The sequence below is a fragment of the Barbus barbus genome (genome assembly GCF_936440315.1).
Source record: "Barbus barbus genome assembly, chromosome: 3".
NCBI classification, from domain to species: Eukaryota; Metazoa; Chordata; class Actinopteri; order Cypriniformes; family Cyprinidae; genus Barbus; species Barbus barbus.
Window position 1 is genome coordinate 1,042,833 of NC_136731.1, and position 16,907 is coordinate 1,059,739.

At 41.1% G+C, this 16,907-nt stretch overlaps 1 protein-coding gene and 1 long non-coding RNA gene across 2 annotated transcripts in view; one reads left to right on the forward strand and one right to left on the reverse strand.

Moving 5' to 3' along the window:
• Positions 1 to 16,907, forward strand: part of LOC306856321 (uncharacterized protein) — a 1,000,538-nt gene that overhangs the window by 90,684 nt on the left and 892,947 nt on the right. The gene's annotated exons all lie outside the window — the stretch shown is intronic.
• LOC306850910 lies at positions 12,664 to 15,395 on the reverse strand. The gene is made up of 3 exons (XR_013782454.1): positions 14,560 to 15,395; positions 13,880 to 14,424; positions 12,664 to 13,310 (listed from the first exon to the last, which is right to left on the reverse strand). It is a non-coding gene; the product is annotated as an uncharacterized lncRNA (long non-coding RNA).

Sequence of the window (16,907 nt, forward strand, 5' to 3'; positions counted from 1 at the left end):
TCTTTTACACTTTTTACACAATCTATTAGCTTAGATAGTTGAGAAGTTTCATCTGGTCTTGTTGAGATATATAGTTGAGTATCATCAGCATAGCAATGAAAACTAATCCCGTGTTTTCTAATAATATTACCAAGAGACAACATGTAAATTGAAAATAGCAGAGGACCTAGGACAGATCCTTGTGGTACTCCAATATGGTTTTGTAGTCGATCTATGAGTATATCATGGTCTATAGTGTCGAACGCAGCACTAAGATCAAGTAATACTAGCAATGAGGTGCAGCCTTGATCTGAAGCAAGAAGCAAGTCATTTGTAATTTTAACAAGTGCAGTTTCTGTGCTATGGTGAGGCCTGAAACCTGACTGAAATACTTCATAGAGATAATTTTTTTGCAAGAAGGAGCACAATTGAGCAGACACAACTTTTTCTAAAATTTTAGACATAAACGGAAGATTTGAAATGGGTCTGTAATTTGCCAGTTCATTAGAATCTAGTTGTGGTTTCTTAATAAGAGGCTTAATAACCGCCAGCTTGAATGGTTTTGGGATGTGACCTAAATATAACGATGAGTTAATAATATTGAGAAGCGGCTTTTCTGCTACGGGCAACAACTCTTTCAGTAGTTTAGTGGGTACAGGATCTAATAAACACGTTGTTGGTTTAGATGTACTGATAAGTTTATTTAGCTCTTCCTGTCTTATAGTTGTAAAGCACTGCAGTTTTTCTTTGGGTGCGATGAATGAAGCTGAAATACTAGACGCAGTAGAATCTACATTTGATATTGTATTTCTGATGTTATCTATTTTATCAGTAAAGAAATTCATAAAGTCATTACTATTAAACTGAGGGAATATTTAGATCGGGTAGCGTCTGTTTATTTGTTAATCTAGCCACTGTGCTAAATAAGAACCTTGGATTGTTTTGGTTATTATCTATGAGTTTGTGGATATGCTCTGCCCTGGCAGCTTTTAGAGCCTGTCTATAGCTGGACATACTGTTTTTCCACGCAATTCTTAAAACTTCCAAGTTAGTTTTTCTCCATTTGCGCTCAAGATTACGAGTTTCTTTCTTGAGAGAATGGGTATAACTGTTGTACCATGGCGCAGTACGTTTTTCTCTAACCTGTTTCAATTTGAGGGGGGCAACAGCTTCTAATGTATTAGAGAAGATAGTGCCCATGTTGCTAGTCATTTCGTCTAGTTCATGTGTATTTATGGGTACACAGAGCAGTTGAGATAAATCAGGCAGGTTATTTATGAATCTGTCTTTGGTGGCTGGAACAATAGTTCTGCCCGGACGATAACGCGGAGCCATATAATTAATATCAGTAATACGCAGCATGCACGATACAAGGAAATGATCAGTAACATCGTCACTTTGAGGTACGATATCTATATCAGTAAGATCAAGTTCATGCGATATAATTAAATCTAGCGTATGATTAAAACGATGAGTGGGTCCGGTGACGTTTTGCTCGACTCCAAAAGAGTTTATTAGGTCAGTAAACGCAAGTCCTAACGCATCATTTGTATTATCAACGTGAATGTTAAAATCTCCGACAATCAGCACTTTATCAACATTAACCAACAGATCTGAGAGGAAATCTGCACATTCTTTTAGGAAATCTGTATATGGCCCTGGCGGTCTATACCTTCTTCCGGCTTTGCTACTGTTCGGACGCTCTTGCTCTGCGCTTTGCTCCCTATTTTTGCACTTCAGCACAGTGCTCAGACAACACATTTTTTGGGGAAAATTAAGATTCTTTCCCAGCAGTTTACATTCCAGAGACGGAAAAACACAGCTGTCTACATCCAAACAGACGAGAGAAAATGCCTCCCGTGGAATCTACTTGCTGCAGAAACTGTCACAGACTTCTACAAAGGATTGTGGTTCTTGAAACAAAGTTACTTGCTGGACTTCCAAATCAGGTGGAACACACAGCAGATGGTCATCACGGACCCATCATTACATCACATAGATAATGCAGAAATCAAAACTACAAAAACACGCGGAGGTGGCTTATGTGTTTATATCAACAAAGACTGGTGTAACAATGCTGCGGTATTATCAAAACACTGTTCATCGCTGGTGGAGTTTATGGTTGTGAAGTGTCGACCGTTCTATCTGCCGCGGGAGTTCACGGCCATTGTTATCGTTGCGGTTTACATCCCCCCGTGTGCAAACGCTAAGGACGCGCTTCGTGAACTGTATAGCGCCATCAGTGAACAACAAACAAATAACCCCGACGGCTTTTTCATCATAGCCGGTGACTTCAACCACGCAAACTTAAAGACAGTTTTGCCAAAGTTCTACCAACATGTGAACTTTGCAACAAGGGGAAACAACACACTGGACTTTGTTTACACAACAGTTAAGGACTCTTACAAGGCTGAACCCCGCCCCCACCTCGGGTACTCAGACCACATCACTGTTATGCTAATCCCAGCATATAGACCACTTCTCAAACTCACCAAACCGGTTGAAAAGCAGATCACAGTATGGCCAGACAATGCCACCTCAGCACTGCAGGACTGCTTCCAGGACACAGACTGGAATATGTTTAAAGAGGCAGCCACCTACAACAACCACACAGACCTGAATGAGTACACTGAAACTGTGACTGCTTACATCAAAAAGTGCACTGATGATGTGACAGTCACCAAAACCATCACCACACGTGCAAACCAGAAGCCATGGATGACAGCAGAGGTTCGTGGGCTGCTAAAGACCAGAGATGAAGCATTCAGATCAGGAGATAAAGCAGCCCTCAAAACAGCAAGAGCCAATCTGTCCTGTGGCATCAAAAAAGCAAAACGGTCATATGCCCAAAAAATCAACAACCACTTCACAGACAGCAGAGACACACGGAGCCTGTGGCAAGCCATTCAGACCATCACTGACTACAAGCCCCCGCCACAGGCCTGTGATGAGGACACATCCCTCCCCGATGCACTCAACCACTTTTATTCACGGTTTGAAATGCAGAATGACACACCTGCACAAAAACTGCCCACACCTCCCAACGACCGGGCGCTCTGTCTGTCCCCAGCCGACGTAAGGAAGACCCTATCTAGGATTAACCCACGCAAGGCTGCGGGTCCTGACAACATACCTGGCCGTGTTCTGAGAGACTGTGCTGCACAGCTGACAGATGTCCTAACAGATATCTTCAACACCTCGCTGAGTCAGGCAGTCGTCCCCACGTGTTTCAAATCCACAACAATCATACCGGTACCAAAGAAATCACCTGTGTCCTGTCTCAATGACTACCGTCCCATAGCACTGACTCCAATCATGATGAAGTGCTTTGAGAAGCTAGTCATGCATAACATCAAAACCAGCCTCCCCAACACACTTGACCCGCTCCAGTTTGCATACCGTCCAAACCGCTCTACGGACGATGCAATTTCCTCCACCCTCCACCTGGCTCTTACCCACCTAGAAAATAAAGACTCCTATGTTAGAATGCTGTTCATTGACTTCAGCTCGGCATTCAACACAATAATCCCACAACAGCTCATAAATAAGCTAAACCTGCTGGGCCTTAACAATTCCCTCTGTAACTGGATCCTGGACTTTCTAACTGGAAGACCTCAGTCAGTCCGTGTCGGCAACAACACCTCGAGCACTACAACACTGAGCACAGGTGCCCCACAAGGCTGTGTGCTCAGCCCGCTGCTCTTCACACTGCTGACCCACGACTGCACTGCCAAGTTCAGCTCCAACCACATCATCAAGTTTGCTGATGACACAACAGTGGTAGGTCTCATCAGCAACAACGATGAAACGCACTACAGAGAGGAAGTGGCACAGCTGGCTGAATGGTGTGGCACAAACAACCTGTCCCTCAATGTGGAGAAGACAAAGGAGGTTGTGATGGACTTCAGGAGAAACTCCGTTGACCACCCCCCACTGACCATCGACAGCTCGACTGTGGAGAGAGTCAGCAGCACTAAATTCCTGGGGGTGCACATCACAGAGGATCTCACCTGGACCACCAACACCATGTCACTCTCCAAAAAGGCACAACAGCGCCTACACTTTCTCCGCCGGCTGAAAAGAGCAAGTCTCCCTCCACCTATCCTCACCACATTCTACAGAGGCACCATTGAGAGTGTGCTGACCAGCTGCATCACTGTCTGGTACGGGAACTGCAGTGCTGCTGACCGCAAGACCCTCCAGCGGACAGTGAACACAGCTGCAAAGATCATCGGTGCCCCTCTCCCCTCCATCCTGGACATCTTCCTTACACGATGCTCCAGCAAAACCAACAGCATCGTGAAGGACTCCACCCATCCCTCCCACAGTCTCTTCCAGCTCCTACCATCAGGAAGACGGTACCGGAGCATCAGAGCCCGCTCCGCCAGACTGCTCAACAGCTTTTTCCCCCAGGCTGTGAGAGCCCTGAACTCAAACCACCCCGCCCCCCTCTGAAACCTCATGCAAACCCCTACCTCCTGAACATGGACCACCCCCCACCCCAAACCTTACCACACCAAAGAAAAACTGTATGGAACTTTTATATATTTTTTTTTTTTATTTATTTTATTCTTATTTTTCTTTACACTATGGACACTCTCCTCTATGTGCACTATGGACACTTTACACTATGGACACTCACACTTTACACTATGTGCACTATGGACACTTACACTTTACACTATGTGCACTATGGACACTCACACTCTACACTAGGTGCACTATGGACACTTACACACACTGCTGCGTGTGCACAATCTCACAAAAAACTCAGCAATATATGTATGTTATGTTTACATGCTCTTGCACTACAAATCATCCTGCACTGTTCCCCAACCAGCTGCTGACTCAAATGTCTCTCTTTGCACATGTACAGTTTGTATTTTTCGTCTTCTAGTTTTTAGTTTGTATAGGATAATATTTATGTGAAGCATTCGTATAGTTGTTTTTTTTATCCTTTATTCTTTTAGTTTGTATAGGGTAAATACTTATATATAGTATACTTATAGTTAAATCTGTTAGTAGTGTATAGGTTTATAGTGTTTTTTTTCTTACTTCATTGTTGTATGTCTGTATTTATGTAGCACCGTGGTCCTGCGAGACACGACATTTCGTTCCACTGCATGTCCCCACATGTAGCGGAATGACAATAAAGCTCAACTTGAACTTGAACTTGAAAAGAAATTATAACTGTTTTAAACACTTTTGACCTGAGTCAGCATGTGCACGGACCCACACACAATCGTGGACACACTCTAGATCTACTCATCAGTAGAGGTCTAAACATTTCATCCATTGTAATTAAGGATGTAGCACCATCTGATCACTTCACTTCGCAATCTTGATAACACCATGTTGAGCAACTATAGACCCATATCAAATCTTCCTTTCACAGGTAAGATTATTGAAAAGGTAGTTTTTAATCAGCTGAACAACTACTTAAAGTCAAATGGATATCTGGACAATTTTCAATCTGGTTTCCGAGCACATCACAGCACAGAGACAGCACTCATTAAGATAATAATTGATATTCGCTTTAATTCTGATTCTGGCAACATATCAGTGCTGGTACTACTAGATCTTAGTGCTGCATTTGACACTGTCGACCATAACATACTTCTAGAGAGACTGGAAAACTGGGTCGGGCTTTCTGGGATGGCACTCAAATGGTTCAGGTCATACTTAGAAGGGAGAGGTTATTATGTGAGTATAGGAGAGCATAAGTCTAAGTGGACGGCCATGACATGTGGAGTCCCACAAGGCTCAATTCTTGCACCGCTCTTGTTTAGCCTGTATATGCTCCCACTAAGTCAGATAATGAGGAAGAACCAAATTGCCTATCACAGCTATGCTGATGATACCCAGATTTACCTAGCCTTATCTCCAAATGACTGCAGCCCCATTGACTCCCTCTGCCAATGCATTGATGAAATTAACAGTTGGATGTGCCAGAACTTTCTTCAGTTAAACAAGGAGAAAACTGAAGTCATTGCATTTGGAAACAAAGATGAAGTTCTCAAGGTGAATGCATACCTTGACTCTAGGGGTCAAACAACTAAAAATCAAGTCAGAAATCTTGGGGTGATTCTGGAGACAGACCTTAGTTTCAGTAGTCATGTCAAAGCAGTAACTAAATCAGCATACTATCATCTCAAAAACATTGCAAGAATTAGATGTTTTGTTTCCAGTCAAGACTTGGAGAAACTTGTTCATGCCTTTATCACCAGCAGGGTGGATTACTGTAATGGTCTCCTCACCGGCCTTCCCAAGAAGACCATTAGACAACTGCAGCTCATCCAGAACACTGCTGCCAGGATTCTGACTAGAACCAGAAAATCTGAGCATATCACACCAGTCCTCAGGTCCTTACACTGGCTTCCAGTTACATTTAGGATTGATTTTAAAGTACTTTTACTCATTTATAAGTCACTCAATGGCCCAGGACCTAAATATATTGCTGATATGCTCACTGAATATAAACCGAACAGACCACTCAGATCATTAGGATCGAGTCAGTTAGAAATACCAAGGGTTCACACAAAACAAAGGGAGTCTGCTTTTAGCTATTATGCGGCCCGCAGTTGGAACCAGCTTCCAGAAGAGATCAGATGTGCTAAAACATTAGCCACATTTAAATCTCAAAACTCATCTCTTTAACTGTGCATTTGTTGAATGAGCACTGTGCTATATGTCCGAACTGACTGCAATGAATTTTATGTATAATCATTTTCTTTAAATTAATTTTAAATCAATTTCTATATCATCTTAAATTTCCTTGTTTTTATTATTTTTATTTCCATGTTTTTATTGATTTTTAATGTCTATTTCACTTTCTTTTATGTAAAGCACTTTGAATTACCACTGTGTATGAAATGTGCTATATAAATAAACTTGCCTTGCCTATACACAGTAGCCAGAGCAAGAGATAGGAGGGATTTATTTTGCATATCTAACAATGTAACATTAAGCAGAAGTATTTCGAATGAGTTAAACCTCCTGTATCCTGTTTTCTGAGTAACATTGAGAATATCACTATATATTGTTGCCACACCGCCGCCACGACCAGTCTGACGGAGCTCATGTTTATAACAGTAGCTTGGTGGAGTAGACTCATTTAGACCAAAATATTCATTTGGTTTCAGCCAGGTTTCAGTCAGGCAGAGTACATCAAAATGATTATCTGTGATCATTTCATTTACAATAACTGCTTTGGGTGCGAGTGAAACATGGAAATGAATCGCGCTGTCCGGTATGTCGCCATTCAACCAGGTTTCCGTGAAACACAGAGCAGCAGAGTTAGAAAAGTCCTAGAGCAGAAGGAGTTCGTCCGTTTTGTTGGGTAGAGAGCGGAGATTTGACAAATGGATGCTAGGTAACGCCGTTCTAAATCCGCGCTGACGAAGTTTCACGAGCGCGCCGGCTCTCTTTCCCCGTCTGCGCCTCCTGTAGCGTTTGACCAGAGCAACGGCTCCACCAACTACAATGTCCAGCAAAACGTCCGAAAAATCAAAAACCGGTAGAAGATTTTGTGGTGTGTTCTGCCGAATGTTCAGCAGATCATCCCTGGTAAAACTGATCTTATTTGAAAAACAAAAAGCAGGAAAAACAAACAAAAACAATACGAACACTGAGGAGCAACGCACAATAGCTGCCATCAGCGGCGCCATTGTCTTTTTTTACCAAAATAACAAAACCCTTTCAAAGTTGTCCTTTAAGGTCTGTATTTTATAGTATTGATGTGCTGTCATGGGATCAAATACTCCCTTTTTTATACTTTATGTTAACAGTAAGCATTTTGCTGAAAGATGGGGACATGCATGAGAAATAAATACTCTCACTTTGTTATGACAGCACAGCCTTGTATATTTATAAGCGATATATTTAGGAAGTCATGACGCTTCAGTGCTGTGTCACGTCCGTAACGATTTAAATATAAAGTTTATACTGTATAATAAATATTAATACAAATAATGTAAATCTTCATATACAAAGTCAAAATATGTCCATGCTAATTATGATGGACAATTCATATCACTTACTTGCTCTTAACAACGTTACGGACGCTTCATATTAAATCATGCAATTGACCAGCTCATATTTGTTCACCATGCTGTTGATATTAAAATCACTGGCTCACATTAAATGTATCTCGGTTACTTTAGGCTATATCAGAACATTTCAGAAACCAATTAATTCTAGTAACATTAAAAATAAATGTTTAATAAAGAGAACACATCATTACATTTTTAATATAGACAACATTAAGATTTACATATCGCCATAATTAACTTATTATAAATATAATTATTACAGTATTTAATAGAGAGGGACTAATAGAGTGCGCACGTGTTTACTCCGCTGATCGCCTACGTCCTACTGTTCCTTAAAGGACACGCCTCTCGTGATGACGCGTTTTCCCTTTTCCCTCATTTTCTTTCCCGCGCGCGCCCCCTGTTGACCAAGAGGAGTTATTTCTGAGGTGAATGAAGATCTTCTATTTCTGGATAAATATCTACTTTATTTGAAGTAAATGGTAAGTAATTTGATATTTACATGTATGTACATTTTAATTTTGAGAAAAGTGTATAGATTACAAGAATAAATAAAATGTCTTGAACACACTGTGGCCTGTGTATAATGAAGGAATCAGTTCTGTTTTAACAATTTTTTTATTACGCAATATCAATGTTAATAAAAGTAATTAATATAATACAACAACCAATAAAACGATATACAATAATAACCAACAAAGAAACAACAACAAAATGTAATTATACTATATAACTCTCATCCTATAGCGCAATGGCAAAAACTAATACTGAAAGACAAAGGGAATTCAGAGAAAGGAAGAGGAATACTGAAAATTTCAAGGAAAAGGAGAAGAAAAGAAAAAAAGCAGAAAGACAAAGAAAGAAAGAAACCCAATCAAAACAAGAGGCAGAGAGAGTCAGGGAGCTTGCTAGAGAAAGACCGAGGAAAAGGCGTTTGCTGAAGAGGTCACAGGTTCCTGCTTTACTCCAGGAGTCACCAGAGAATTCACCGTTTAAAACAAGACAATCTCTAGGCAAGGCACTAAAACCAGCTCTCCGAGCTTTACCTAGCAGCCCTCGAAAAAAATGTACAGTTATAAAAAAGATTGCAACATCACTGTGCCTTCTTCCAGAGAAAAACAAAATGAAGCATGTGACCGCCACCACTACTACATATGATCATGTCAGGGAATTTTATGACATCTCAAGACAAGCACCTTGGAATGAGGGATGTGGTCACAGTCAGAGAGGGAGGAGTGAAAAAGAAAATCCAGAAACGGCATTTAACAATGTCCATTCTAGAGGCCTACCGCTACTTCAAAAATGAGCATCCAGAGTCTATAATAGGCCCTTTTCACAATGACGTCAGCTAACTTCCGCTTTATCGCAAAGCAGTGTATCGGTACTTCCGCTATACCTTTACACCGAAGACGTCTCGGGAGAATGTGGGGAAAAACTTGAAATATGAAAGGCGTTGGTTAAGAGTTAAGACTAATAATGTTAATGTACTTACAGTCGGATTCTTTTGCGAACGTTTTTCTGCATCTGCCTTAGATGGGAGGCTTGCTTGCCCAACTGCTTGCTTTCACATTCGTATGACATGTATTCACAAAATATATACTTGATATCTTTTCACTTGTTAGTTCGGTTTATGTAATTCCTTGGATAGTTTATTTGTGAGTACACTGTGTAAATTAAATTCCCCGTATAGTTCCGCAGTAAAAAGACAAACAGCGTGATTATGTTTTTATTTACTATGGGAAAATGACATGGACACAAATCATATTGTTATATTAAATCTTTTTCCTACATGGCAAATTTCACATCCATAAATGCAAGTGGTCTGAAAAGAAGCCCATTATCCAGTTCAAGAATAAAATGCTTAATGTTGAAACAATGCAAAAAGGACCGCCGTGTAGTGCTACAGAACTTGTTTATTTGACAAATATATCTAAGCATCTAACTGCAATAAAGACAGTAAACATTGTGCCAGAGTGGCGGGAATCAGAAAGTATGACTTCAGTGCTGCGTATCCAACTCCATCGACTTCAAACAGCAAATCTCGCCGACTGGTATTCGGTAAATTCGTTTGAGATGTCAAGCGCCTCGCCTTGAATAAGGACGACAGTAGACCGCGGCAGTCGTCCTCTAACCATACTTTTGGCAGATGTACAAGCGTCTGGGTGAACTCTATGCTGGTAGGGATAGCGCTTTCCTATGCTGGCGGAAGTAAGATTACCCTGCTTCGCGTCAGAACGGAAGTTGTGTGACGTCATGTGAAAAGGGCCTATTGGAAAATCTAAATTTGCTGAGCTTCGACCATCTCATGTGCTCCGGTCTTCAGACACTCCAAGAAATGTGTGTCTTTGCCGATATCACGAAAATATTAAGTTAGCCCTGGACTGTCTGCAACATGTCATCCCAAGGCAGGCATTACAGAAATATCTTATTAATGTGCAATGTCCCAGTTAACTAAATTAAAATAACTAAAATAAATTGCTGTATGGAATTAAAATAAATAGATGTATGGAATTAATTTGGAACTACACAAATGAAGTACTACTAAAACATCATGATCAAACTGTCAAGTTACCTGTACACATTTTGATATATTGCCAGATTGTTTTTCACTGGCATAGTGGAATGTCCAACGATCTTTCTGGAATATCCATCCACAGCTGCGACATGGGTCACTCCAAACATTACCATCTTCTCATTTTGGTCGATGTGTAACTTGTGACCCATGTATTCTGCAGCATATAGTAGTGGATTGAAGTTCCGAGATCCCTGTATAATAAATGTAAGTAATGTAAGGGGAGTGGTAAAAAAATAAAATAGAAGATTTTATATATATATATATAATTTTTTTTTTGCCACACCTACCAGTGGCCAGTGATGTGATTTTACCTGCCTTTTTTTACTTGGTCATGATTAACTTTTCTGTAATTAATCATGACTTTACGTTAATTTACCTCCAAGTTAATTAAGAAACAACAAAGATATTTAATATTAGGGATGAGCGAGTACAGCATTATCTGTATCTGTTAACCATATGAATTATCTGTATGTGTAGCTGTACTCGGACTGTGCGGGGCCTAACTCGGAAGTGGGCGGGATTTAACCTGGAAGTGGGTCGGGTTGTCTTGAAATGGGCGGGGCTTTAACCGGTATGTTAAAAAAAAAAAAAAAATCTCCGACAGACAGAGACGCGAGTCGCATTCTACCAAGCACCACGTCTGAACAAACCCCACGTTTACCAAAACTCTACTGGTTAAATAAGTAAGTACTACAAACCAAAGTAAAAAACAAACCTGAAGCTGAAGAAACCCTAAACTTTAACGGAAAAAACCCGCGAACCTGAGTGACTGAGGGAGAGAGAGAGAGAGAGAGAGCGCGCTGTTCTCTTCTCAGTGTTCAGTGTGTGAGTGAGCAGAGCGGGACACAGCAACACAATAAATCTGTATGTGTGTAGGGGAGGGGCGCTGGGACTAGCCTATCACAGAACGCAGACACAGTCAGCTACCCAATGATCATTTTTATTCAATCCGAGCACAGATATTGACTCGTATTACTCGTATGATACTCGTACTCGGCAAAAGTGCTTTATCCGTACCGGATACTCGTTTCAGCCGAGTATCTGGCTCAACTCTAATAATTATATTGTATTATATATATTAGCATATTTTGTGTGTGTTTAAGTCAAGTCACTTTTATTTATATAGTGCTTTTTACAATGTAAATTGTGTCAAAGCAACTGCACAATATCAAAAAAGGAAAATAGTGTGTCAATCAGTGTTAATTTCATTGACTAAGACGACGACGAAAAATATTCGTCAACGAACCTTCTTTCTGTGACTAAGACGAGACGTTGACGAGCTAAAACTAATATCTGATGATAAAAACTGACGAAATTTATGCGCGTCTTCGTTAACAAGACGAGACGGGACTAAAATGTTATTTGAGGACTACCGGACATTCAAAATACATCCTATAGGCTAAGTTAACTGACTTGTCTTTCAAAATGTGCGTCTCTGTCATTGGATAAGGGGCGTTTGCATATCTAGTCTCAGTATGGCAGCCGCAGAGGACGGATAGGCTACCAAAACGCGAACTATAGCGATCTGAAACAATGGCCTCAGCAACCGAAGGGTTAGGGAGTGGGTGACCAGACGTCCCGTTTTTACCGGGAGTCACAATTCATTGTCGATTAACTTAAAGTCAGTGAAGGTGCGATAGAAGTGCTCTCTCTCGCGCGCGCTCCACTTCTTCAGTTCTCATACAGCGCGCAATCAGTTCTCAGTGCTCAAATACACACACAGCAGTCCACATGTCTCTCATGTAGAGCATCTCACGGAAATACAGTCCGTTATGGTTTAAGTGAGCTTAAACAGGTGAAAACTGAATGTGTGTCAGTAGGATATTACATACATACCTTCCGTCTTAAATGGACAGCATTCCTAATTATCTGTCATTAATGTTAACCAACAAAAGATGTTAAATAAATGTATACTTGTTAAGTAAACCTACTGTATCTGAAAAATGAGTTTAATTTATATTTCTACCAAAAAATGAAAATTTATTCCAGTTTTTCCAAATTCAATCCTTGATTCAAATTTCTCATAACTAAGCTTAATTGATTTGGTCTAAAGAGAGAAGTATTGATGACTGTTTTTGTTTAAATACTACATATAAAATAGCTACCAAAATAAATGTTGGTAACTGCAGTTTGACTAAAAGTTGACAAAAATGCAATGACTTTTCGTCGACTAAAACTATGAAAGACTCAAATGACTAAAACTATGATAGACTCAAATGACTAAAATGTGACTAAGACTATTAAGCATTTTCGTCTCAAGATAAAGACTAAGACTAAATCAAAAATGCCTGTCAAAATTAACACTGGTGTCAATAAGTTTAAATAGTGTCTTTGCAATCAGGTCGACGATATCGCTGGAAATGAAGTGTCCCCAACTAAGCAAGCCAGAGGCGACAGCGGCAAGGAACCAAAACTCCATCGGTGACAGAATGGAGAAAAAACCTTGGGAGAAACCAGGCTCAGTCGGGGGGCCAATTCTCCTCTGGCCAAACGACCCAGCAGTTCAATTCCAACTGCAGCAAAGTCAAATTGTAAGGGCTCAACTGGTTCCAGTGGTTTTCCCCGATGGCTGTCTAGGTGACGGGGTCCTCACTGGGGATCTGTCTCTGGGGCTCATCTAGGTGTCCTGGTCTCCGCTGACGTTCAGGGCTGTAGAGGTCATCTCTAGGTGCTGATCCACCATCTGATCTGGTGACTGCAGTGACCTCGGGAATAAGAAAGAAACAGACTAATATTAGCATAGATGCCAATCTTCTTACGATGTAACAAGTACATTGTGTGTTATGGGAAGTGTTCCCGGTTCCGGTTGACCTAATTAATGCAGCCTAACAATCCTTTAACAGATTTGAATATTAGAAGTGTATTATTGTGTTATGCGTACGCCAAGTTAAAGAGATGGGTCAGAGTGTGTCTGCCTTCCGAACAGTGTTTGATAGATTGTTCCAGAGTTTGGGCGCTAAATAGGAGATAGTTTTAGTCTAGTTTTAGTCATTTGAGTCTTTCATAGTTTTAGTCGACGAAAAGTCATTGCATTTTTGTCAACTTTTAGTCAAACTGCAGTTACCAACATTTATTTTGGTAGCTAAATAGGAAAAAGATTTATTTCCTACTATCTACAACAGTCACCAGCACCCACGTTCACCTGAGTATTAATCACCCGGACCTGCTGCTGCCAATCAATGTCCCCTTTATTTACACACTCTCCTCACGCCCTCCTCATCCGGTCTACTGTTCACAACCTGAACCAAACCAGACTCTCGCTATCTGAACTTACCTGTGTTTACTCACTCTAGATCAGGGGTGGGGAACATTGATCCTGAACTGCATCCTGAAAACCTTGATTAGCTAGTTCAGGTGTGTTTGATTGGGGTTGGAGCTAAACTCTGCAGGATCAACGTTTCCCACCCCTGCTCTAGATGTTCCAGTGCTCCACCGCTCCAGTTCTCCACCAATCCAGTTCTCCTCCGCTCCGGCTCATCCACGATCCTTCTACTACAAAGCAAAGATCCTTTACTGCAAGCTAAGCCATTCGGACATTTATACTCTGTCTCGTACTCACCTCTCGTCTGCACCAGATTTGCCCTCGCTCATCAGTCAACAAAGCTCTGTGTTTAACCACTTACCTCTGTGTCCCTTGCTTGTGTCGTGACAGAAGACCAGACCCGGATACATACCATGGATCCCTGGCTTCCCACTCCAGCAGACATGCTCGAGGAGTTGGTCAACACCCTCAGAACCACTCTCACTCTGGTTCAATCCCATTCCTGCTTCCTATTCGGCGATGCAGCTGAGTGTGGTCGCTTCCTTGTCCAAATCTCCCTGTTCATAGAAATGCAGCCGCAGAAGTTTACTAACAAATGCTCGAAGGTAGCCTTTCTTATTTTCCTACTGAGTGGCAGAGCCTTGCTCTGGGCTCACGCTATGAGGAATGCTCAAAGCACCATAATTAACTACCACAAAGCTTTTTCCAATCACTTTAAGGAGGTATTCGGTTCTGCCACTGGAACGCTGTCAGTTCGAGACCAACTCCTGCGGCTGCGCCAAGGTAATTCTTCTACGAGTGATTACACACTACAGTTTCGCACGCTGGATGCGAGCAGTGGATGGAATGAGGCTGCTCTGATGTGTGTGTACTGTCAAGGGCTGAATCCCAGCATCCGAATGCAGATGGCTATTTATGACAATAGCATTGGACTGGAAAGCTTAATGCAGCGGGCCTCGCCACCTGCCACTCAGAGGAAGCCCCACAACAGCTTGCCACACCCGCCTATAGTTCTCCAGTACCAGAACCCATGCAGGTAGACTCCCCACGATTATCACGCATGGAGCGTGCTCGCTGTCTTGCTGCCGGACAATGTCTGTACTGTGCAGCTTCCCACCATTACATCAGGACCTGTCCCGTCCGCCCCCCCACACCCAACGGTGAGTGCTATTCAAGTTGAACCTGAAATCTCCTTGTTAACTCTCCTCTCAGTTAACTATTCAGATGGGATCCCTGCGAGGCTTGCTTTCACAATAGTCTCTCCACGATATCCAAGCCAGTCAGGAAGACACCCCAGTTCTAAGTGTGTTCCACCCTTGTGGAGAGCCCTGAATCGCAGGAGGAACATCGTATCCCATCTGACTACCAGGCGTTCCAGGATGTATTTAGTAAGCAGCTAGCCACCCGTCTTCCACCACATCAGCCATGGGACTGTGCCATTGACCTGCTGCCTGGGGCCAAACTCCCCAAGGGAAGGATATACACTCTGTCCATCCCGGCTCACAAGGCGATGAAGGAGTACATTCAGGAGGCGCTAAATCAAATCAAGGCAAGGGAAGTTTATTTATATAACACATTTTACACACTGTTGTAATTCAAAGTGCTTTCCATAAAGGGAAGTAAAATATTCATGAAAAAAAATAATCACAACAATAAAAATAAGGGGAAAAAAAGTAAAATGATATAATTTATTTTAAATTTACTTTTAAAGGGTTAAGAATAGAAAATGATTATACATAAAATACAGTGCAGTCAGTTCGGAGGTAGCACAGTGCTCATTCAATAAATGCACAGCTAAACAGATGAGTTTTGAGTCTGGATTTAAATTCAATTCAAGTTTATTTGTATAGCGCTTTTTACAATAAAATCGTTGCAAAGCAGCTTTACAGGAAATTAAGTTTCCACAATATATTTTAAGTTCAGTAAAGCAATAAATGACTTACTAACCCATTTACTGACCAAAATTATAAACACAACACTTTTGATTTTACCCCCATTTTTCATGAGCTGAACTCAAAGATCTAAGACACTTTTTATGTACACAAAAGGCATATTTCTCTCAAATATTGTTCACAAATCTGTCTAAATCTGTGTTAGTGAGATTATCTCCTTTGCCAAGATAATCCATCCAAGGTAAGACAAGTTTACAGTATTTATATAGCACATTTCACACACGGTGGTAATTCAAAGTGCTTTCCATAATAGGAAAAATAATAATAATAATTACAACAATGATATAAATATGTATTTAAAAAGAATCTAAAACATTTCAGAAAAGAAAATGATTATACATAGTGCAATCAGTTTGGACGTAGCACAGTGCTCATTCAACAAATGCACAGCTAAACAGATGAATTTTGAGTCTGGATTTAAATGTGGCTAATGTTGATCTCTTCTTCTTCGCACATCTGATCTCTTCCAACTGCGGGCGGCATAATAGCTAAAAGCGGACTCCCCTTGTTTTGTGTAAACCCTTGGTATTTCTAACTGACTCGATCCTAATGATCTGAGTGGTCTGTCAGGTTTATATTCAGTGAGCATATCTGCAGTGTATTTAGGTCCTAGGCCATTGAGTGATTTATAAACGAGTAAAAGTACTTTAAAATCAATCCTAAATGTAACTGGAAGCCAGTGTAAGGACCTGAGGACTGGTGTGATATGCTCAGATTTTCTGGTTCTAGTCAGAATCCTGGCAGCAGCATTCTGGATGAGCTGCAGCTGTCTAATGGTCTTCTTGGGAAGGCCGGTGAGGAGACCATTACAGTAATCCACCCTGCTGGTGATAAAGGCATGAACAAGTTTCTCCAAGTCTTGACTGGAAAAAAAAAAAATCTAATTCTTGCAATGTTTTTGAGATGATAGTATGCTGAATCACCCCAAGATTTTTGACTTGATTTTTAGTTGATTGACCCCTAGAGTCAAGGTATGCATTCACATTGAGAACTTTATCTGTTTCCAAATGCAATGACTTCAGTTTTCTCCTTGTTTAACAGAAGAAAGTTCTGGCACATCCAACTGTTAATGTCATCAATGCACTGGC